Below are 23,543 nucleotides of genomic sequence, written 5' to 3'. Positions count from 1 at the left end.
AAACTTCTTTTGCCCATATCTCCTAAACTAAGCGTCCTAGAAAGAAAAGGACTTCAATTCGTGCCCACCCCTAAAAAATCGAAAAATCCACCCAAAATCTAAAAAAATTGACATTTTTGTATGAAATACTTCTTTTGCCCATATCTCCTTAAATATGCGTCCTAGAGCGAAAAGGACTTCAATTCGTGACCACCCCCAAAAAATCGAAAAATCCACCCAAAACCTAAAAAAATTGAAATTTTTATATGAAAAACTTATTTTGCCCATATCTCCTTAAATATGCATCCTAGAGCGAAAAGGACTTCAATTCGTGACAAAAATTGAAAAATCCACCCAAAACCTAAAAAAATTGAAATTTTTATATGAAAAACTTCTTTTGCCCATATCTCCTAAACTAAGCGTCCTAGAACGAAAAGGACCTTAATTCGTGACCACCCCCAAAAATTGAAAAATCCACCCAAAACCTAAAAAAATTGAAATTTTTATATGAAAAGCTTCTTTTGCCCATATCTCCTTAAACATGCGTCCTAGAGCGAAAAGGACTTCAATTCGTGACCACCCCCAAAAATCAAAAAATCCACCCAAAACCTAAAAAAATTGAAATTTTTATATGAAAAACTTCTTTTGCCCATATCTCCTAAACTAAGCGTCCTAGAACGAAAAGGACTTTAATTCGTGACCACCCCCAAAAATTGAAAAATCCACCCAAAACCTAAAAAAATTGAAATTTTTATATGAAAAACTTATTTTGCCCATATCTCCTTAAATATGCGTCCTAGAGCGAAAAGTACTTCAATTCGTGACCACTCCCAAAAAATCGAAAAATCCACCCAAAACCTAAAAAAAAATTAAATTTTTATATGAAAATCTTCTTTTGCTCATATCTCCTAAACTAAGCGTCCTAGAGCGAAAAGGACTTTAATTCGTGACCACCCCCAAAAATTGAAAAATCCACCCAAAACCTAAAAAAATTTAAATTTTTATATGAAAAACTTATTTTGCCCATATCTCCTTAAATATGCGTCCTAGAGCGAAAAGGACTTCAATTCGTGACCACCCCCAAAAAATCAAAAAATCCATCCAAAACCTAAAAAAATTGAAATTTTTATATGAAAAACTTCTTTTGCCCATATCTCCTTAAATATGCGTCCTAGAGCGAAAAGGACTTCAATTCGTAACCACCCCCAAAAAATTGAAAAATCCACCCAAAACCTAAAAAATTGAAATTTTTATATGAACAACTTCTTTTGCCCATGTCTCCTGAACTAAGCGTCCTAGAGCGAAAAGGACTTTAATTCGTGACCACCCCCAAAAAATTGAAAAATCCACCCAAAACCTAAAAAAATTTAAATTTTTATATGAAAAACTTCTTTTGCCCATATCTCCTAAACTAAGCGTCCTAGAGCGAAAAGGACTTCAATTCGTGACCACCCCCAAAAAATCAAAAAATCCACCCAAAACCTAAAAAAATTGAAATTTTTATATGAAAAACTTCTTTTGCCCATATCTCCTAAACTAAGCGTCCTAGAGCGAAAAGGACTTCAATTCGTGACCACCCCCAAAAAATCGAAAAATCCACCCAAAACCTAAAAAATGAAATTTTTATATGAAAAACTTCTTTTGACCATATCTCCTTAAATATGCGTCCTAGAGCGAAAAGGAGTTCAATTCGTGACCACCCCCAAAAAATCGAAAAATCCACTCAAAACCTACAAAAATTGAAATTTTTATATGAAAAACTTCTTTTGCCCATATCTCCTTAAATATGCGTCCTAGAGCGAAAAGGACTTCAATTCGTGACCACCCCCAAAAAATCTAAAAATCCACCCAAAACCTAAAAAAATTGAAATTTTTATATGAAAAACATCTTTTGCCCATATCTCCTTAAATATGCATCCTAGACCGAAAAGGACTTCAATTCGTGACCACCCCCAAAAAATCGAAAAATCCACCCAAAACCTAAAAAAATTGAAATTTTTATATGAAAAACTTCTTTTGCCCATATCTCCTTAAATATGCGTCCTAGAGCGAAAAGGACTTCAATTCGTGACCACCCCCAAAAAATCGAAAAACCCCCAAAAAATCGAAAAATCCACCCAAAACCCAAAAAAATTGAAATTTTTATATGAAAAACTTCTTTTGCCCATATCTCCTTAAATATGCATCCTAGAGCGAAAAGGACTTCAATTCGTGACCACCCCCAAAAATCGACAAATCCACCCAAAACCTACAAAAATTGAAATTTTTATATGAAAAACTTCTTTTGCCCATATCTCCTTAAATATGCGTCCTAGAGCGAAAAGGACTTCAATTCGTGACCACCCCCAAATAATCTAAAAATCCACCCAAAACCTAAAAAATTGAAATTTTTATATGAAAAACTTCTTTTGCCCATATCTCCTTAAATATGCGTCCTAGAGCGAAAAGGACTTTAATTCGTGACCACCCCCAAAAATTGAAAAATCCACCCAAAACCTAAAAAAATTGAAATTTTTATATGAAAAACTTCTTTTGCCCATATCTCCTTAAACATGCGTCCTAGAGCGAAAAGGACTTTAATTCGTGACCACCCCCAAAAATTGAAAAATCCACCCAAAACCTAAAAAAATTGAAATTTTTATATGAAAAACTTCTTTTGCCCATATCTCCTAAACTAAGCGTCCTAGAACGAAAAGGACCTTAATTCGTGACCACCCCCAAAAATTGAAAAATCCACCCAAAACCTAAAAAAATTTAAATTTTTATATGAAAAACTTCTTTTGCCCATATCTCCTTAAACATGCGTCCTAGAGCGAAAAGGACTTCAATTCGTGACCACCCCCAAAAATCAAAAAATCCACCCAAAACCTAAAAAAATTGAAATTTTTATATGAAAAACTTCTTTTGCCCATATCTCCTAAACTAAGCGTCCTAGAAAGAAAAGGACTTCAATTCGTGCCCACCCCTAAAAAATCGAAAAATCCACCCAAAATCTAAAAAAATTTACATTTTTGTATGAAATACTTCTTTTGCCCATATCTCCTTAAATATGCGTCCTAGAGCGAAAAGGACTTCAATTCGTGACTACCCCCAAAAATTGAAAAATCCACCCAAAACCTAAAAAAATTGAAATTTTTATATGAAAAACTTCTTTTGCCCATATCTCCTAAACTAAGCATCCTAGAGCGAAAAGGACTTCAATTCGTGACCACCCCCAAAAATTGAAAAATCCACCCAAAACCTAAAAAAATTGAAATTTTTATATGAAAAACTTCTTTTGCCCATATCTCCTTAAACATGCGTCCTAGAGCGAAAAGGACTTCAATTCGTGACCACCCCCAAAAATCAAAAAATCCACCCAAAACCTAAAAAAATTGAAATTTTTATATGGAAAACTTCTTTTGCCCATATCTCCTAAACTAAGCGTCCTAGAAAGAAAAGGACTTCAATTCGTGCCCACCCCTAAAAAATCGAAAAATCCACCCAAAATCTAGAAAAAATTGACATTTTTGTATGAAATACTTCTTTTGCCCATATCTCCTTAAATATGCGTCCTAGAGCGAAAAGGACTTCAATTCGTGACCACCCCCAAAAAATCGAAAAATCCACCCAAAACCTAAAAAAATTGAAATTTTTATATGAAAAACTTATTTTGCCCATATCTCCTTAAATATGCATCCTAGAGCGAAAAGGACTTCAATTCGTCACCACCCCCAAAAATTGAAAAATCCACCCAAAACCTAAAAAAATTGAAATTTTTATATGAAAAACTTCTTTTGCCCATATCTCCTAAACTAAGCGTCCTAGAACGAAAAGGACCTTAATTCGTGACCACCCCCAAAAATTGAAAAATCCACCCAAAACCTAAAAAAATTGAAATTTTTATATGAAAAACTTCTTTTGCCCATATCTCCTTAAACATGCGTCCTAGAGCGAAAAGGACTTCAATTCGTGACCACCCCCAAAAAATTGAAAAATCCACCCAAAATCTAAAAAAATTGAAATTTTTATATGAAAAACTTCGTTTGCCCATATCTCCTAAACTAAGCGTCCTAGAACGAAAAGGACTTTAATTCGTGACCACCCCCAAAAATTGAAAAATCCACCCAAAACCTAAAAAAAATTGAAATTTTTATATGAAAAACTTCTTTTGCCCATATCTCCTTAAACATGCGTCCTAGAGCGAAAAGGACTTCAATTCGTGACCACCCCCAAAAATCAAAAAATCCACCCAAAACCTAAAAAAATTGAAATTTTTATATGAAAAACTTCTTTTGCCCATATCTCCTAAACTAAGCGTCCTAGAAAGAAAAGGACTTCAATTCGTGCCCACCCCTAAAAAATCGAAAAATCCACCCAAAATCTAGAAAAATTGACATTTTTGTATGAAATACTTCTTTTGCCCATATCTCCTTAAATATGCGTCCTAGAGCGAAAAGGACTTCAATTCGTGACCACCCCCAAAAAATCGAAAAATCCACCCAAAACCTAAAAAAATTGAAATTTTTATATGAAAAACTTATTTTGCCCATATCTCCTTAAATATGCATCCTAGAGCGAAAAGGACTTCAATTCGTGACCACCCCCAAAAATTGAAAAATCCACCCAAAACCTAAAAAAATTGAAATTTTTATATGAAAAACTTCTTTTGCCCATATCTCCTAAACTAAGCGTCCTAGAACGAAAAGGACCTTAATTCGTGACCACCCCCAAAAATTGAAAAATCCACCCAAAACCTAAAAAAATTGAAATTTTTATATGAAAAACTTCTTTTGCCCATATCTCCTTAAACATGCGTCCTAGAGCGAAAAGGACTTCAATTCGTGACCACCCCCAAAAATCAAAAAATCCACCCAAAACCTAAAAAAATTGAAATTTTTATATGAAAAACTTCTTTTGCCCATATCTCCTAAACTAAGCGTCCTAGAACGAAAAGGACTTTAATTTGTGACCACCCCCAAAAATTGAAAAATCCACCCAAAACCTAAAAAAATTGAAATTTTTATATGAAAAACTTATTTTGCCCATATCTCCTTAAATATGCGTCGTAGAGCGAAAAGGACTTCAATTCGTGACCACTCCCAAAAAATCGAAAAATCCACCCAAAACCTAAAAAAATTTAAATTTTTATATGAAAAACTTCTTTTGCCCATATCTCCTAAACTAAGCGTCCTAGAGCGAAAAGGACTTCAATTCGTGACCACCCCCAAAAAATCGAAAAATCCACCCAAAACCTAAAAAAATTTAAATTTTTATATGAAAAACTTCTTTTGCCCATATCTCCTAAACTAAGCGTCCTAGAGCGAAAAGGACTTCAATTCGTGACCACCCCCAAAAAATCGAAAAATCCACCCAAAACCTAAAAAAATTGAAATTTTTATATGAAAAACTTCTTTTGCCCATATCTCCTTAAATATGCGTCCTAGAGCGAAAAGGACTTCAATTCGTGACCACCCCCAAAAAATCGAAAAATCCACCCAAAACCTAAAAAAATTGAAATTTTTATATGAAAAACTTCTTTTGCCCATATCTCCTTAAATATGCGTCCTAGAGCGAAAAGGACTTCAATTCGTGACCACCCCCAAAAAATTGAAAAATCCACCCAAAACCTAAAAAATTGAAATTTTTATATGAAAAACTTCTTTTGCCCATATCTCCTAAACTAAGCGTCCTAGAGCGAAAAGGACTTTAATTCGTGACCACCCCCAAAAATTGAAAAATCCACCCAAAACCTAAAAAAATTTAAATTTTTATATGAAAAACTTCTTTTGCCCATATCTCCTAAACTAAGCGTCCTAGAGCGAAAACGACTTTAATTCGTGACCACCCCCAAAAAATTGAAAAATCCACCCAAAACATAAAAAAATTTAAATTTTTATATGAAAAACTTATTTTGCCCATATCTCCTTAAATATGCGTCCTAGAGCGAAAAGGACTTCAATTCGTGACCACTCCCAAAAAATCGAAAAATCCACCCAAAACCTAAAAAAAATTAAATTTTTATATGAAAAACTTCTTTTGCTCATATCTCCTAAACTAAGCGTCCTAGAGCGAAAAGGACTTTAATTCGTGACCACCCCCAAAAATTGAAAAATCCACCCAAAACCTAAAAAAAATTAAATTTTTATATGAAAAACTTCTTTTGCCCATATCTCCTTAAACATGCGTCCTAGAGCGAAAAGGACTTTAATTCGTGACCACCCCCAAAAATTGAAAAATCCACCCAAAACCTAAAAAATTTAAATTTTTATATGAAAAACTTCTTTTGCCCATATCTCCTTAAATATGCGTCCTAGAGCGAAAAGGACTTCAATTCGTGACCACCCCCAAAAATCAAAAAATCCACCCAAAACCTAAAAAAATTGAAATTTTTATATGAAAAACTTCTTTTGTCCATATCTCCTAAACTAAGCGTCCTAGAAAGAAAAGGACTTCAATTCGTGACCACCCCCAAAAAAACGAAAAATCCACCCAAAACCTAAAAAAATTGAAATTTTTATATGAAAAACTTCTTTTGCCCATATCTCCTTAAATATGCGCCCTAGAACGAAAAGGACTTCAATACGTGACCACCCCCAAAAAAACGAAAAATCCACCCAAAACCTAAAAAAAATAAATTTTTATATGAAAAACTTCTTTTGCCCATATCTCCTAAACTAAGCATCCTAGAGCGAAAAGGACTTCAATTCGTGACCACCCCCAAAAAATCGAAAAATCCACCCAAAACCTAAAAAAATTGAAATGTTTATATGAAAAACTTCTTTTGCCCATATCTCCTAAACTAAGCATCCTAGAGCGAAAAGGACTTCAATTCGTGACCACCCCAAAAAATTGAAAAATCCACCCAAAACCTAAAAAAATTGAAATTTTTATATGAAAAACTTCTTTTGCCCATATCTCCTAAACTAAGCATCCTAGAGCGAAAAGGACTTCAATTCGTGACCACCCCCAAAAATTGAAAAATCCACCCAAAACCTAAAAAAATTGAAATTTTTATATGAAAAACTTCTTTTGCCCATATCTCCTTAAACATGCGTCCTAGAGTGAAAAGGACTTCAATTCGTGACCACCCCCAAAAATCAAAAAATCCACCCAAAACCTAAAAAATTGAAATTTTTATATGAAAAACTTCTTTTGCCCATATCTCCTAAACTAAGCGTCCTAGAACGAAAAGGACTTTAATTCGTGACCACCCCCAAAAATTGAAAAATCCACCCAAAACCTAAAAAAATTGAAATTTTTATATGAAAAACTTATTTTGCCCATATCTCCTTAAATATGCGTCCTAGAGCGAAAAGGACTTCAATTCGTGACCACTCCCAAAAAATCGAAAAATCCACCCAAAACCTAAAAAAAATTAAATTTTTATATGAAAATCTTCTTTTGCTCATATCTCCTAAACTAAGCGTCCTAGAGCGAAAAGGACTTCAATTCGTGACCACCCCCAAAAAATCGAAAAATTTACCCAAAACCTAAAAAAATGAAATTTTTGTATGAAAAACTTCTTTTGACCATATCTCCTTAAATATGCATCCTAGAGCGAAAAGGAGTTCAATTCGTGACCACCCCCAAAAAATCGAAAAATCCACTCAAAACCTACAAAAATTGAAATTTTTATATGAAAAACTTCTTTTGCCCATATCTCCTTAAATATGCGTCCTAGAGCGAAAAGGACTTCAATTCGTGACCACCCCTAAAAAATCTAAAAATCCACCCAAAACCTAAAAAAATTGAAATTTTTATATGAAAAACTTCTTTTGCCCATATCTCCTTAAATATGCATCCTAGAGCGAAAAGGACTTCAATTCGTGACCACCCCCAAAAAATCGAAAAATCCACCCAAAACCTAAAAAAATTGAAATTTTTATATGAAAAACTTCTTTTGCCCATATCTCCTTAAATATGCGTCCTAGAGCGAAAAGGACTTCAATTCGTGACCACCCCCAAAAAATCGAAAAATCCACCCAAAACCCAAAAAAAATGAAATTTTTATATGAAAAACTTCTTTTGCCCATATCTCCTTAAATATGCATCCTAGAGCGAAAAGGACTTCAATTCGTGACCACCCCCAAATATCGAAAAATCCACCCAAAACCTAAAAAAATTGAAATTTTTATATGAAAAACTTCTTTTGCCCATATCTCCTTAAATATGCGTCCTAGAGCGAAAAGGACTTCAATTCGTGACCACCCCCAAAAAATCGAAAAATCCACCCAAAACCTAAAAAAATTGAAATTTTTATATGAAAAACTTCTTTTGCCCATATCTCCTTAAATATACGTCCTAGAGCGAAAAGGACTTCAATTCGTTACCACCCGCAAAAAATTGAAAAATCCACCCAAAACCTAAAAAATTGAAATTTTTATATGAAAAACTTCTTTTGCCCATATCTCCTAAACTAAGCGTCCTAGAGCGAAAAGGACTTTAATTCGTGACCACCCCCAAAAATTGAAAAATCCACCCAAAACCTAAAAAAAATTTAAATTTTTATATGAAAAACTTCTTTTGCTCATATCTCCTAAACTAAGCGTCCTAGAGCGAAAACGACTTTAATTCGTGACCACCCCCAAAAAATTGAAAAATCCACCCAAAACCTAAAAAAATTTAAATTTTTATATGAAAAACTTATTTTGCCCATATCTCCTTAAATATGCGTCCTAGAGCGAAAAGGACTTCAATTCGTGACCACTCCCAAAAAATCGAAAAATCCACCCAAAACCTAACAAAAATTAAATTTTTATATGAAAAACTTCTTTTGCCCATATCTCCTGAACTAAGCGTCCTAGAACGAAAAGGACTTTAATTCGTGACCACCCCCAAAAATTGAAAAATCCACCCAAAACCTAAAAAAAATTAAATTTTTATATGAAAAACTTCTTTTGCCCATATCTCCTGAACTAAGCGTCCTAGAACGAAAAGGACTTTAATTCGTGACCACCCCCAAAAATTGAAAAATCCACCCAAAACCTAAAAAAATTTAAATTTTTATATGAAAAACTTCTTTTGCCCATATCTCCTTAAATATGCGTCCTAGAAAGAAAAGGACTTCAATGCGTGACCACCCCTAAAAAATCGAAAAATCCACCCAAAACCTAAAAAAATTGAAATTTTTATATGAAAAACTTCTTTTGCTCCTGACCACCTCCAAAAATTGAAAAATCCACCCAAAACCTAAAAAAATTTAAATTTTTGTATGAAAAACTTCTTTTGCCCATATCTCCTTAAATATGCGTCCTAGAGCGAAAAGGACTTCAATTCGTGACCACCCCCAAAAAAACGAAAAATCCACCCAAAACCTAAAAAAATTTAAATTTTTATATGAAAAACTTCTTTTGCCCATATCTCCTTAAATATGCGCCCTAGAACGAAAAGGACTTCAATACGTGACCACCCCCAAAAAATCGAAAAATCCACCCAAAACCTAAAAAAAATAAATTTTTATATGAAAAACTTCTTTTGCCCATATCTCCTAAACTAAGCATCCTAGAGCGAAAAGGACTTTAATTCGTGACCACCCCCAAACAATTGAAAAATCCACCCAAAATCTAAAAAAATTGACATTTTTGTATGAAATACTTCTTTTGCCCATATCTCCTTAAATATGCGTCCTAGAGCGAAAAGGTCTTCAATTCGTGACCACCCCCAAAAATCAAAAAATCCACCAAAACCTAAAAAAATTGAAATTTTTATATGAAAAACTTCTTTTGCCCATATCTCCTTAAATATGCATCCTAGAGCGAAAAGGACTTCAATTCGTGACCACCCCCAAAAAATCGAAAAATCCACCCAAAACCTAAAAAAATTGAAATTTTTATATGAAAAACTTCTTTTGCCCATATCTCCTTAAATATGCGTCCTAGAGCGAAAAGGACTTTAATTCCACCCCCAAAAATTGAAAAATCCACCCAAAACCTAAAAAAATTGAAATTTTTATATGAAAAACTTCTTTTGCCCATATCTCCTTAAACATGCGTCCTAGAGCGAAAAGGACTTTAATTCGTGACCACCCCCAAAAATTGAAAAATCCACCCAAACCTAAAAAAATTGAAATTTTTTATATGAAAAACTTCTTTTGCCCATATCTCCTAAACTAAGCGTCCTAGCACGAAAAGGACCTTAATTCGTGACCACCCCCAAAAATCAAAAAATTCACCCAAAACCTAAAAAAAATTGAAATTTTTATATGAAAAACTTCTTTTGCCCATATCTCCTAAACTAAGCGTCCTAGAAAGAAAAGGACTTCAATTCGTGCCCACCCCTAAAAAATCGAAAAATCCACCCAAAATCTAAAAAAATTGACATTTTTGTATGAAAAACTTCTTTTGCCCATATCTCCTTAAATATGCGTCCTAGAGCGAAAAGGACTTCAATTCGTGACCACCCCCAAAAAATCGAAAAATCCACCCAAAACCTAAAAAAATTGAAATTTTTATATGAAAAACTACTTTTGCCCATATCTCCTTAAATATGCGTCCTAGAGCGAAAAGGACTTCAATTCGTGACAACCCCCAAAAAATTGAAAAATCCACCCAAAACCTAAAAAATTGAAATTTTTATATGAAAAACTTCTTTTGCCCATATCTCCTAAACTAAGCGTCCTAGAGCGAAAAGGACTTTAATTCGTGACCACCCCCAAAAATTGAAAAATCCACCCAAAACCTAAAAAAAATTAAATTTTTATATGGAAAACTTCTTTTGCCCATATCTCCTTAAATATGCGTCCTAGAGCGAAAAGGACTTCAATTCGGGACCACCCCCAAAAAATCGAAAAATCCACCCAAAACCTTAAAAAATTGAAATTTTTATATGAAAAACTTCTTTTGCCCATATCTCCTAAACTAAGCGTCCTAAAGCGAAAAGGACTTTAATTCGTGACCACCCCCAAAAATTGAAAAATCCACCCAAAACCTAAAAAAAATTAAATTTTTATATGAAAAACTTCTTTTGCTCATATCTCCTAAACTAAGCGTCCTAGAGCGCAAAGGACTTTAATTCGTGACCACCCCCAAAAAATTGAAAAATCCACCCAAAACCTAAAAAAATTTAAATTTTTATATGAAAAACTTATTTTGCCCATATCTCCTTAAATATGCGTCCTAGAGCGAAAAGGACTTCAATTCGTGACCACTCCCAAAAAATCGAAAAATCCACCCAAAACCTAAAAAAAATTAAATTTTTATATGAAAATCTTCTTTTGCTCATATCTCCTAAACTAAGCGTCCTAGAGCGAAAAGGACTTTAATTCGTGACCAACCCCAAAAATTGAAAAATCCACCCAAAACCAAAAAAATTTTAAATTTTTATATGAAAAACTTCTTTTGCCCATATCTCCTTAAACATGCGTCCTAGAGCGAAAAGGACTTCAATTCGCGACCACCCCCAAAAATCAAAAAATCCACCCAAAACCTAAAAAAATTGAAATTTTTATATGAAAAACTTCTTTTGCCCATATCTCCTAAACTAAGCGTCCTAGAAAGAAAAGGACTTCAATTCGTGACCTCCCCTAAAAAATCGAAAAATCCACCCAAAATCTAAAAAAAATGACATTTTTGTATGAAATACTTCTTTTGCCCATATCTCCTTAAATATGCGTCCTAGAGCGAAAAGGACTTCAATTCGTGACCACCCCCAAAAAATCGAAAAATCCACCCAAAACCTAAAAAAAATTGAAATTTTTATATGAAAAACTTCTTTTGGCCATATCTCCTTAAATATGCGTCCTAGAGCGAAAAGGACGATAATTCGTGACCATCCCTCAAAAATCAAAATTTTGGTGAAATTCCTTGAAAAATTGAAATTTTTATATGAAAAACTTATTTTGGCCATATCTCCTTAAATATGCGTCCTAGAGCGATAAGGACGATAATTCGTGACCACCCCTCAAAAATCAAAATTTTGGTGCAAAACCTTGAAAAATTGAAATTTTTATATGAAAAACTTATTTTGGCCATATCTTCTTAAATATGCGTCCTAGAGCGAAAAGGACGATAATTCGTGACCACCCCTCAAAAATCAAAATTGTGATGAAAATCCTCAAAAAAATGAAATTTTTATATGAAAAACTTATTTTGGCCATATCTCCTTAAATATGCGTCCTAGAGCGATAAGGACGATAATTCGTAACCACCCCTCAAAAATCAAAATTTTGGTGAAATTCCTTGAAAAATTGAAATTTTTATATGAAAAACTTATTTTGGCTATATCTCCTTAAATATGCGTCCTATAGCGAAAAGGACGATAATTCGTGACCACCCCTCAAAAATCAAAATTTTGGTGAAAATCCTTGAAAAATTGAAATTTTTATATGAAAAACTTATTTTGGCCATATCTCGTTAAATATGCGTCCTAGAGCGAAAAGGATGATAATTCGTGACAACCCCGCAAAAATCAAAATTTTGGTGAAAATCCTTGAAAATTTGAAATTTTTATACGAAAAACTTCTTTTGGCCATATCTCCTTAAATATGCGTCCTAGAGCGAAAAGGACGATAATTCGTGACCACCCCTCAAAAATCACAATTTTGATGAAAATCCTCAAAAAAATGAAATTTTTATATGAAAAACTTATTTTGGCCATATCTCCTTAAATATGCGTCCTAGAGCGAAAACGACGATAATTCGTGACCACCCCTCAAAAATCAAAATTTTGGTGAAAATCCTTGAAAAATTGAAATTTTTATATGAAAAACTTATTTTGGCCATATCTCCTTAAATACGATAATTCATGACCATCCCTCAAAAATCAAAATTTTGGTGAAATTCCTTGAAAAATTGAAATTTTTATATGAAAAACTTATTTTGGCCATATCTCCTTAAATATGCGTCCTAGAGCGATAAAGACGATAATTCGTAACCACCCCTCAAAAATCAAAATTTTGGTGAAATTCCTTGAAAAATTGAAATTTTTATATGAAAAACTTATTTTGGCCATATCTCGTTAAATATGCGTCCTAGAGCGAAAAGGAGGATAATTCGTGACCACCCCTCAAAAATCAAAATTTTGGTGAAAATCCTTGAAAAATTGAAATTTTTATATGAAAAACTTATTTTGGCCATATCTCCTTAAATATGCGTAATAGAGCGAAAAGGACGATAATTCGTGACCACCCCTCAAAAATCAAAATTTTGATGAAAATCCTCAAAAAAAAATGAAATTTTTATATGAAAAACTTATTTTGGCCATATCTCCTTAAATATGCGTCCTAGAGCGATTAGGACGATAATTCGTGACCACCCCTCAAAAATCAAAATTTTGGTGAAATTCCTTGAAAAATTGAAATTTTTATATGAACAACTTATTTTGGCCATATCTCCTTAAATATGCGTCCTAGAGCGAAAAGGACGATAATTCGTGACCACCCCCCAAAAATCAAAATGTTGGTGAAAATCCTCAAAAAATGAAATTTTTATATGAAAAACTTATTTTGGCCATATCTCGTTAAATATGCGTCCTAGAGCGAAAAGGACGATAATTCGTGACCACCCCTCAAAAATCAAAATTTTGGTGAAAATCCTTGAAAAATTGAAATTTTTATATGAAAAACTTATTTTGGCCATATCTCGTTAAATATGCGTCCTAGAGCGAAAAGGAGGATAATTCGTGACCACCCCGCAAAAATCAAAATGTTGGTGAAAATCCTCAAAAAAATGAAATTTTTATATGAAAAACTTATTTTGGCCATATCTCCTTAAATATGCGTAATAGAGCGAAAAGGACGATAATTCGTGACCACCCCTCAAAAATCAAAATTTTGATGAAAATCCTCAAAAAAAAATGAAATTTTTATATGAAAAACTTATTTTGGCCATATCTCCTTAAATATGCGTCCTAGAGCGATTAGGACGATAATTCGTGACCACCCCTCAAAAATCAAAATTTTGGTGAAATTCCTTGAAAAATTGAAATTTTTATATGAACAACTTATTTTGGCCATATCTCCTTAAATATGCGTCCTAGAGCGAAAAGGACGATAATTCGTGACCACCCCCCAAAAATCAAAATGTTGGTGAAAATCCTCAAAAAATGAAATTTTTATATGAAAAACTTATTTTGGCCATATCTCCTTAAATATGCGTCCTAGAGCGAAAAGGACGATAATTCGTGACCATCCCTCAAAAATCAAAATTTTGGTGAAATTCCTTGAAAAATTGAAATTTTTATATGAAAAACTTATTTTGGCCATATCTCCTTAAATATGCGTCCTAGAGCAATAAGGACGATAATTCGTGACCGTCCCTCAAAAATCACAATTTTGGTGAAATTCCTTGAATAAATTTAAATTTTTATATGAAAAACTTATTTTGGCCATATCTCCTTGAATATGCGTTCTAGAGCGATAAGGACGATAATTCGTGACCACCCCCCAAAAATCAAAATGTTGGTGAAAATCCTCAAAAAAATAAAATTTTTATATAAAAAACTTATTTTGGCCATATCTCCTTAAATATGCGTCCTAGAGCGAAAAGGACGATAATTCGTGACCACCCCTCAAAAATCAAAATTTTGATGAAAATCCTCAAAAAAATGAAATTTTTATATGAAAAACTTATTTTGGCCATATCTCCTTAAATATGCGTCCTAGAGCGATTGGGACGATAATTCGTGACCACCCCTCAAAAATCAAAATTTTGGTGAAATTCCTTGAAAAATTGAAATTTTTATATGAAAAACTTATTTTGGCCATATCTCCTTAAATATGCATCCTAGAGCGATAAGGACGATAATTCGTGACCACACCTCAAAAATCAAAATTTTGGTGAAAATCCTTGAAAAATTGGAATTTTTATATGAAAAACTTATTTTGGCCATATCTCCTTAAACATGCGTCCTAGAGCGATAAGGACGATAATTCGTGACCACTCCTCAAAAATCAAAATTTTGGTGCAAAACCATGAAAAATTAAAATTTTTATATGAAAAACTTATTTTGGCCATATCTCCTTAAATATGCGTCCTAGAGCGAAAAGGACGATAATTCGTGACCACCCCTCAAAAATCAAAATTTTGATGAAAATCCTCAAAAAAATGAAATTTTTATATGAAAAACTTACTTTGGCCATATCTCCTTAAATATGCGTCCTAGAGCGAAAAGGACTTTAATTCATGACCACCCCCAAAAATTGAAAAATCCACCCAAAACCTAAAAAAATTTAAATTTTTGTATGAAAAACTTCTTTTGCCCATATCTCCTTAAATATGCGTCCTATAGCGAAAAGGACTTCAATTCGTGAGCACCCCAAAAAAACGAAAAATCCACCCAAAACCTAAAAAAATTGAAATTTTTATATGAAAAACTTCTTTTGCCCATATCTCCTTAAATATGCGTCCTAGAGCGAAAAGGACTTCAATTCGTGAACACCCCCAAAAAATTGAAAAATCCACCCAAAACCTAAAAAATTGAAATTTTTATATGAAAAACTTCTCTTGCCCAAAAAATCGAAAAATCCACCCAAAACCTAAAAAAAATTAAATTTTTATATGAAAATCTTCTTTTGCTCATATCTCCTAAACTAAGCGTCCTAGAGCGAAAAGGACTTTAATTCGTGACCACCCCCAAAAATTGAAAAATCCACCCAAAACCAAAAAGATTTTAAATTTTTATATGAAAAACTTCTTTTGCCCATATCTCCTAAACTAAGCGTCCTAGAACGAAAAGGACTTTAATTCGTGACCACCCCCAAAAATTGAAAAATCCACCCAAAACCTAAAAAAAATGACATTTTTGTATGAAATACTTCTTTTGCCCATATCTCCTTAAATATGCGTCCTAGAGCGAAAAGGACTTCAATTCGTGACCACCCCCAAAAAATCGAAAAATCCACCCAAAACCTAAAAAAAAATTGAAATTTTTATATGAAAAACTTCTTTTGGCCATATCTCCTTAAATATGCGTCCTAGAGCGAAAAGGACGATAATTCGTGACCATCCCTCAAAAATCAAAATTTTGGTGAAATTCCTTGAAAAATTGAAATTTTTATATGAAAAACTTATTTTGGCCATATCTCCTTAAATATGCGTCCTAGAGCGATAAGGACGAAATTCGTGACCACACCTCAAAAATCAAAATTTTGGTGCAAAACCTTGAAAAATTGAAATTTTTATATGAAAAACTTATTTTGGCCATATCTCCTTAAATATGCGTCCTAGAGCGAAAAGGACGATAATTCGTGACCACCCCTCAAAAATCAAAATTGTGATGAAAATCCTCAAAAAAATGAAATTTTTATATGAAAAACTTATTTTGGCCATATCTCCTTAAATATGCGTCCTAGAGCGATAAGGACGATAATTCGTAACCACCCCTCAAAAATCAAAATTTTGGTGAAATTCCTTGAAAAATTGAAATTTTTATATGAAAAACTTATTTTGGCTATATCTCCTTAAATATGCGTCCTATAGCGAAAAGGACGATAATTCGTGACCACCCCTCAAAAATCAAAATTTTGGTGAAAATCCTTGAAAAATTGAAATTTTTATATGAAAAACTTATTTTGGCCATATCTCGTTAAATATGCGTCCTAGAGCGAAAAGGATGATAATTCGTGACAACCCCGCAAAAATCAAAATTTTGGTGAAAATCCTTGAAAATTTGAAATTTTTATACGAAAAACTTATTTTGGCCATATCTCCTTAAATATGCGTCCTAGAGCGAAAAGGACGATAATTCGTGACCACCCCTCAAAAATCAAAATTTTGATGAAAATCCTCAAAAAAATGAAATTTTTATATGAAAAACTTATTTTGGCCATATCTCCTTAAATATGCGTCCTAGAGCGAAAACGACGATAATTCGTGACCACCCCTCAAAAATCAAAATTTTGGTGAAAATCCTTGAAAAATTGAAATTTTTATATGAAAAACTTATTTTGGCTATATCTCCTTAAATACGATAATTCGTGACCATCCCTCAAAAATCAAAATTTTGGTGAAATTCCTTGAAAAATTGAAATTTTTATATGAAAAACTTATTTTGGCCATATCTCCTTAAATATGCGTCCTAGAGCGATAAGGACGATAATTCGTAACCACCCCTCAAAAATCAAAATTTTGGTGAAATTCCTTGAAAAATTGAAATTTTTATATGAAAAACTTATTTTGGCTATATCTCCTTAAATATGCGTCCTATAGCGAAAAGGACGATAATTCGTGACCACCCCTCAAAAATCAAAATTTTGGTGAAAATCCTTGAAAAATTGAAATTTTTATATGAAAAACTTATTTTGGCCATATCTCGTTAAATATGCGTCCTAGAGCGAAAAGGAGGATAATTCGTGACCACCCCGCAAAAATCAAAATGTTGGTGAAAATCCTCAAAAAAATGAAATTTTTATATGAAAAACTTATTTTGGCCATATCTCCTTAAATATGCGTAATAGAGCGAAAAGGACGATAATTCGTGACCACCCCTCAAAAATCAAAATTTTGATGAAAATCCTCAAAAAAAAATGAAATTTTTATATGAAAAACTTATTTTGGCCATATCTCCTTAAATATGCGTCCTAGAGCGATTAGGACGATAATTCGTGACCACCCCTCAAAAATCAAAATTTTGGTGAAATTCCTTGAAAAATTGAAATTTTTATATGAACAACTTATTTTGGCCATATCTCCTTAAATATGCGTCCTAGAGCGAAAAGGACGATAATTCGTGACCACCCCACAAAAATCAAAATGTTGGTGAAAATCCTCAAAAAATGAAATTTTTATATGAAAAACTTATTTTGGCCATATCTCCTTAAATATGCTTCCTAGAGCGAAAAGGACGATAATTCGTGACCATCCCTCAAAAATCAAAATTTTGGTGAAATTCCTTGAAAAATTGAAATTTTTATATGAAAAACTTATTTTGGCCATATCTCCTTAAATATGCGTCCTAGAGCGATAAGGACGATAATTCGTGACCATCCCTCAAAAATCACAATTTTGGTGAAATTCCTTGAATAAATTTAAATTTTTATATGAAAAACTTATTTTGGCCATATCTCCTTGAATATGCGTTCTAGAGCGATAAGGACGATAATTCGTGACCACCCCCCAAAAATCAAAATGTTGGTGAAAATCCTCAAAAAAATAAAATTTTTATATAAAAAACTTATTTTGGCCATATCTCCTTAAATATGCGTCCTAGAGCGAAAAGGACGATAATTCGTGACCACCCCTCAAAAATCAAAATTTTGATGAAAATCCTCAAAAAAATGAAATTTTTATATGAAAAACTTATTTTGGCCATATCTCCTTAAATATGCGTCCTAGAGCGATTGGGACGATAATTCGTGACCACCCCTCAAAAATCAAAATTTTGGTGAAATTCCTTGAAAAATTGAAATTTTTATATGAAAAACTTATTTTGGCCATATCTCCTTAAATATGCATCCTAGAGCGATAAGGACGATAATTCGTGACCACACCTCAAAAATCAAAATTTTGGTGAAAATCCTTGAAAAATTGGAATTTTTATATGAAAAACTTATTTTGGCCATATCTCCTTAAACATGCGTCCTAGAGCGATAAGGACGATAATTCGTGACCACTCCTCAAAAATCAAAATTTTGGTGCAAAACCATGAAAAATTAAAATTTTTATATGAAAAACTTATTTTGGCCATATCTCCTTAAATATGCGTCCTAGAGCGAAAAGGACGATAATTCGTGACCACCCCTCAAAAATCAAAATTTTGATGAAAATCCTCAAAAAAATGAAATTTTTATATGAAAAACTTACTTTGGCCATATCTCCTTAAATATGCGTCCTAGAGCGAAAAGGACTTTAATTCATGACCACCCCCAAAAATTGAAAAATCCACCCAAAACCTAAAAAAATTTAAATTTTTGTATGAAAAACTTCTTTTGCCCATATCTCCTTAAATATGCGTCCTATAGCGAAAAGGACTTCAATTCGTGAGCACCCCAAAAAAACGAAAAATCCACCCAAAACCTAAAAAAATTGAAATTTTTATATGAAAAACTTCTTTTGCCCATATCTCCTTAAATATGCGTCCTAGAGCGAAAAGGACTTCAATTCGTGAACACCCCCAAAAAATTGAAAAATCCACCCAAAACCTAAAAAATTGAAATTTTTATATGAAAAACTTCTCTTGCCCAAAAAATCGAAAAATCCACCCAAAACCTAAAAAAAATTAAATTTTTATATGAAAATCTTCTTTTGCTCATATCTCCTAAACTAAGCGTCCTAGAGCGAAAAGGACTTTAATTCGTGACCACCCCCAAAAATTGAAAAATCCACCCAAAACCAAAAAGATTTTAAATTTTTATATGAAAAACTTCTTTTGCCCATATCTCCTAAACTAAGCGTCCTAGAACGAAAAGGACTTTAATTCGTGACCACCCCCAAAAATTGAAAAATCCACCCAAAACCTAAAAAAAATGACATTTTTGTATGAAATACTTCTTTTGCCCATATCTCCTTAAATATGCGTCCTAGAGCGAAAAGGACTTCAATTCGTGACCACCCCCAAAAAATCGAAAAATCCACCCAAAACCTAAAAAAAAATTGAAATTTTTATATGAAAAACTTCTTTTGGCCATATCTCCTTAAATATGCGTCCTAGAGCGAAAAGGACGATAATTCGTGACCATCCCTCAAAAATCAAAATTTTGGTGAAATTCCTTGAAAAATTGAAATTTTTATATGAAAAACTTATTTTGGCCATATCTCCTTAAATATGCGTCCTAGAGCGATAAGGACGAAATTCGTGACCACACCTCAAAAATCAAAATTTTGGTGCAAAACCTTGAAAAATTGAAATTTTTATATGAAAAACTTATTTTGGCCATATCTCCTTAAATATGCGTCCTAGAGCGAAAAGGACGATAATTCGTGACCACCCCTCAAAAATCAAAATTGTGATGAAAATCCTCAAAAAAATGAAATTTTTATATGAAAAACTTATTTTGGCCATATCTCCTTAAATATGCGTCCTAGAGCGATAAGGACGATAATTCGTAACCACCCCTCAAAAATCAAAATTTTGGTGAAATTCCTTGAAAAATTGAAATTTTTATATGAAAAAGTTATTTTGGCTATATCTCCTTAAATATGCGTCCTATAGCGAAAAGGACGATAATTCGTGACCACCCCTCAAAAATCAAAATTTTGGTGAAAATCCTTGAAAAATTGAAATTTTTATATGAAAAACTTATTTTGGCCATATCTCGTTAAATATGCGTCCTAGAGCGAAAAGGATGATAATTCGTGACAACCCCGCAAAAATCAAAATTTTGGTGAAAATCCTTGAAAATTTGAAATTTTTATACGAAAAACTTATTTTGGCCATATCTCCTTAAATATGCGTCCTAGAGCGAAAAGGACGATAATTCGTGACCACCCCTCAAAAATCAAAATTTTGATGAAAATCCTCAAAAAAATGAAATTTTTATATGAAAAACTTATTTTGGCCATATCTCCTTAAATATGCGTCCTAGAGCGAAAACGACGATAATTCGTGACCACCCCTCAAAAATCAAAATTTTGGTGAAAATCCTTGAAAAATTGAAATTTTTATATGAAAAACTTATTTTGGCTATATCTCCTTAAATACGATAATTCGTGACCATCCCTCAAAAATCAAAATTTTGGTGAAATTCCTTGAAAAATTGAAATTTTTATATGAAAAACTTATTTTGGCCATATCTCCTTAAATATGCGTCCTAGAGCGATAAGGACGATAATTCGTAACCACCCCTCAAAAATCAAAATTTTGGTGAAATTCCTTGAAAAATTGAAATTTTTATATGAAAAACTTATTTTGGCTATATCTCCTTAAATATGCGTCCTATAGCGAAAAGGACGATAATTCGTGACCACCCCTCAAAAATCAAAATTTTGGTGAAAATCCTTGAAAAATTGAAATTTTTATATGAAAAACTTATTTTGGCCATATCTCGTTAAATATGCGTCCTAGAGCGAAAAGGAGGATAATTCGTGACCACCCCGCAAAAATCAAAATGTTGGTGAAAATCCTCAAAAAAATGAAATTTTTATATGAAAAACTTATTTTGGCCATATCTCCTTAAATATGCGTAATAGAGCGAAAAGGACGATAATTCGTGACCACCCCTCAAAAATCAAAATTTTGATGAAAATCCTCAAAAAAAAATGAAATTTTTATATGAAAAACTTATTTTGGCCATATCTCCTTAAATATGCGTCCTAGAGCGATTAGGACGATAATTCGTGACCACCCCTCAAAAATCAAAATTTTGGTGAAATTCCTTGAAAAATTGAAATTTTTATATGAACAACTTATTTTGGCCATATCTCCTTAAATATGCGTCCTAGAGCGAAAAGGACGATAATTCGTGACCACCCCACAAAAATCAAAATGTTGGTGAAAATCCTCAAAAAATGAAATTTTTATATGAAAAACTTATTTTGGCCATATCTCCTTAAATATGCTTCCTAGAGCGAAAAGGACGATAATTCGTGACCATCCCTCAAAAATCAAAATTTTGGTGAAATTCCTTGAAAAATTGAAATTTTTATATGAAAAACTTATTTTGGCCATATCTCCTTAAATATGCGTCCTAGAGCGATAAGGACGATAATTCGTGACCATCCCTCAAAAATCACAATTTTGGTGAAATTCCTTGAATAAATTTAAATTTTTATATGAAAAACTTATTTTGGCCATATCTCCTTAAATATGCGTTCTAGAGCGATAAGGACGATAATTCGTGACCACCCCTCAAAAATCAAAATTTTGATGAAAATCCTCAAAAAAATGAAATTTTTATATGAAAAACTTATTTTGGCCATATCTCCTTAAATATGCGTCCTAGAGCGATTAGGACGATAATTCGTGACCACCCCTCAAAAATCAAAATTTTGGTGAAATTACTTGAAAAATTGAAATTTTTATATGAAAAACTTATTTTGGCCATATCTCCTTAAATATGCATCCTAGAGCGATAAGGACGATAATTCGTGACCACACCTCAAAAATCAAAATTTTGGTGAAAATCCTTGAAAAATTGGAATTTTTATATGAAAAACTTATTTTGGCCATATCTCCTTAAACATGCGTCCTAGAGCGATAAGGACGATAATTCGTGACCACCCCTCAAAAATCAAAATTTTGGTGCAAAACCATGAAAAATTAAAATTTTTATATGAAAAACTTATTTTGGCCATATCTCCTTAAATATGCGTCCTAGAGCGAAAAGGACGATAATTCGTGACCACCCCTCAAAAATCAAAATTTTGATGAAAATCCTCAAAAAAATGAAATTTTTATATGAAAAACTTACTTTGGCCATATCTCCTTAAATATGCGTCCTAGAGCGAAAAGGACTTTAATTCATGACCACCCCCAAAAATTGCAAAATCCACCCAAAACCTAAAAAAATTTAAATTTTTGTATGAAAAACTTCTTTTGCCCATATCTCCTTAAATATGCGTCCTAGAGCGAAAAGGACTTCAATTCGTGAGCACCCCCAAAAAAACGAAAAATCCACCCAAAACCTAAAAAAATTGAAATTTTTATATGAAAAACTTCTTTTGCCCATATCTCCTTAAATATGCGTCCTAGAGCGAAAAGGACTTCTATTCGTGAACACCCCCAAAGAATTGAAAAATCCACCCAAAACTTAAAAAATTGAAATTTTTATATGAAAAACTTCTCTTGCCCAAAAAATCGAAAAATCCACCCAAAACCTAAAAAAAATTAAATTTTTATATGAAAATCTTCTTTTGCTCATATCTCCTAAACTAAGCGTCCTAGAGCGAAAAGGACTTTAATTCGTGACCACCCCCAAAAATTGAAAAATCCACCCAAAACCAAAAAGATTTTAAATTTTTATATGAAAAACTTCTTTTGCCCATATCTCCTAAACTAAGCGTCCTAGAACGAAAAGGACTTTAATTCGTGACCACCCCCAAAAATTGAAAAATCCACCCAAAACCTCAAAAAAAATGACATTTTTGTATGAAATACTTCTTTTGCCCATATCTCCTTAAATATGCGTCCTAGAGCGAAAAGGACTTCAATTCGTGACCACCCCCAAAAAATCGAAAAATCCACCCAAAACCTAAAAAAAAATTGAAATTTTTATATGAAAAACTTCTTTTGGCCATATCTCCTTAAATATGCGTCCTAGAGCGAAAAGGACGATAATTCGTGACCATCCCTCAAAAATCAAAATTTTGGTGAAATTCCTTGAAAAATTGAAATTTTTATATGAAAAACTTATTTTGGCCATATCTCCTTAAATATGCGTCCTAGAGCGATAAGGACGATAATTCGTGACCACCCCTCAAAAATCAAAATTTTGGTGCAAAACCTTGAAAAATTGAAATTTTTATATGAAAAACTTATTTTGGCCATATCTTCTTAAATATGCGTCCTAGAGCGAAAAGGACGATAATTCGTGACCACCCCTCAAAAATCAAAATTGTGATGAAAATCCTCAAAAAAATGAAATTTTTATATGAAAAACTTATTTTGGCCATATCTCCTTAAATATGCGTCCTAGAGCGATAAGGACGATAATTCGTAACCACCCCTCAAAAATCAAAATTTTGGTGAAATTCCTTGAAAAATTGAAATTT

Source organism: Haematobia irritans, chromosome 2 (genome assembly GCF_050003625.1).
Source record: "Haematobia irritans isolate KBUSLIRL chromosome 2, ASM5000362v1, whole genome shotgun sequence".
Classification (NCBI taxonomy): Eukaryota; Metazoa; Arthropoda; class Insecta; order Diptera; family Muscidae; genus Haematobia; species Haematobia irritans.
The sequence above is the reverse complement of the archived record's forward strand: the minus strand, read 5'-3'. Positions refer to the sequence as shown.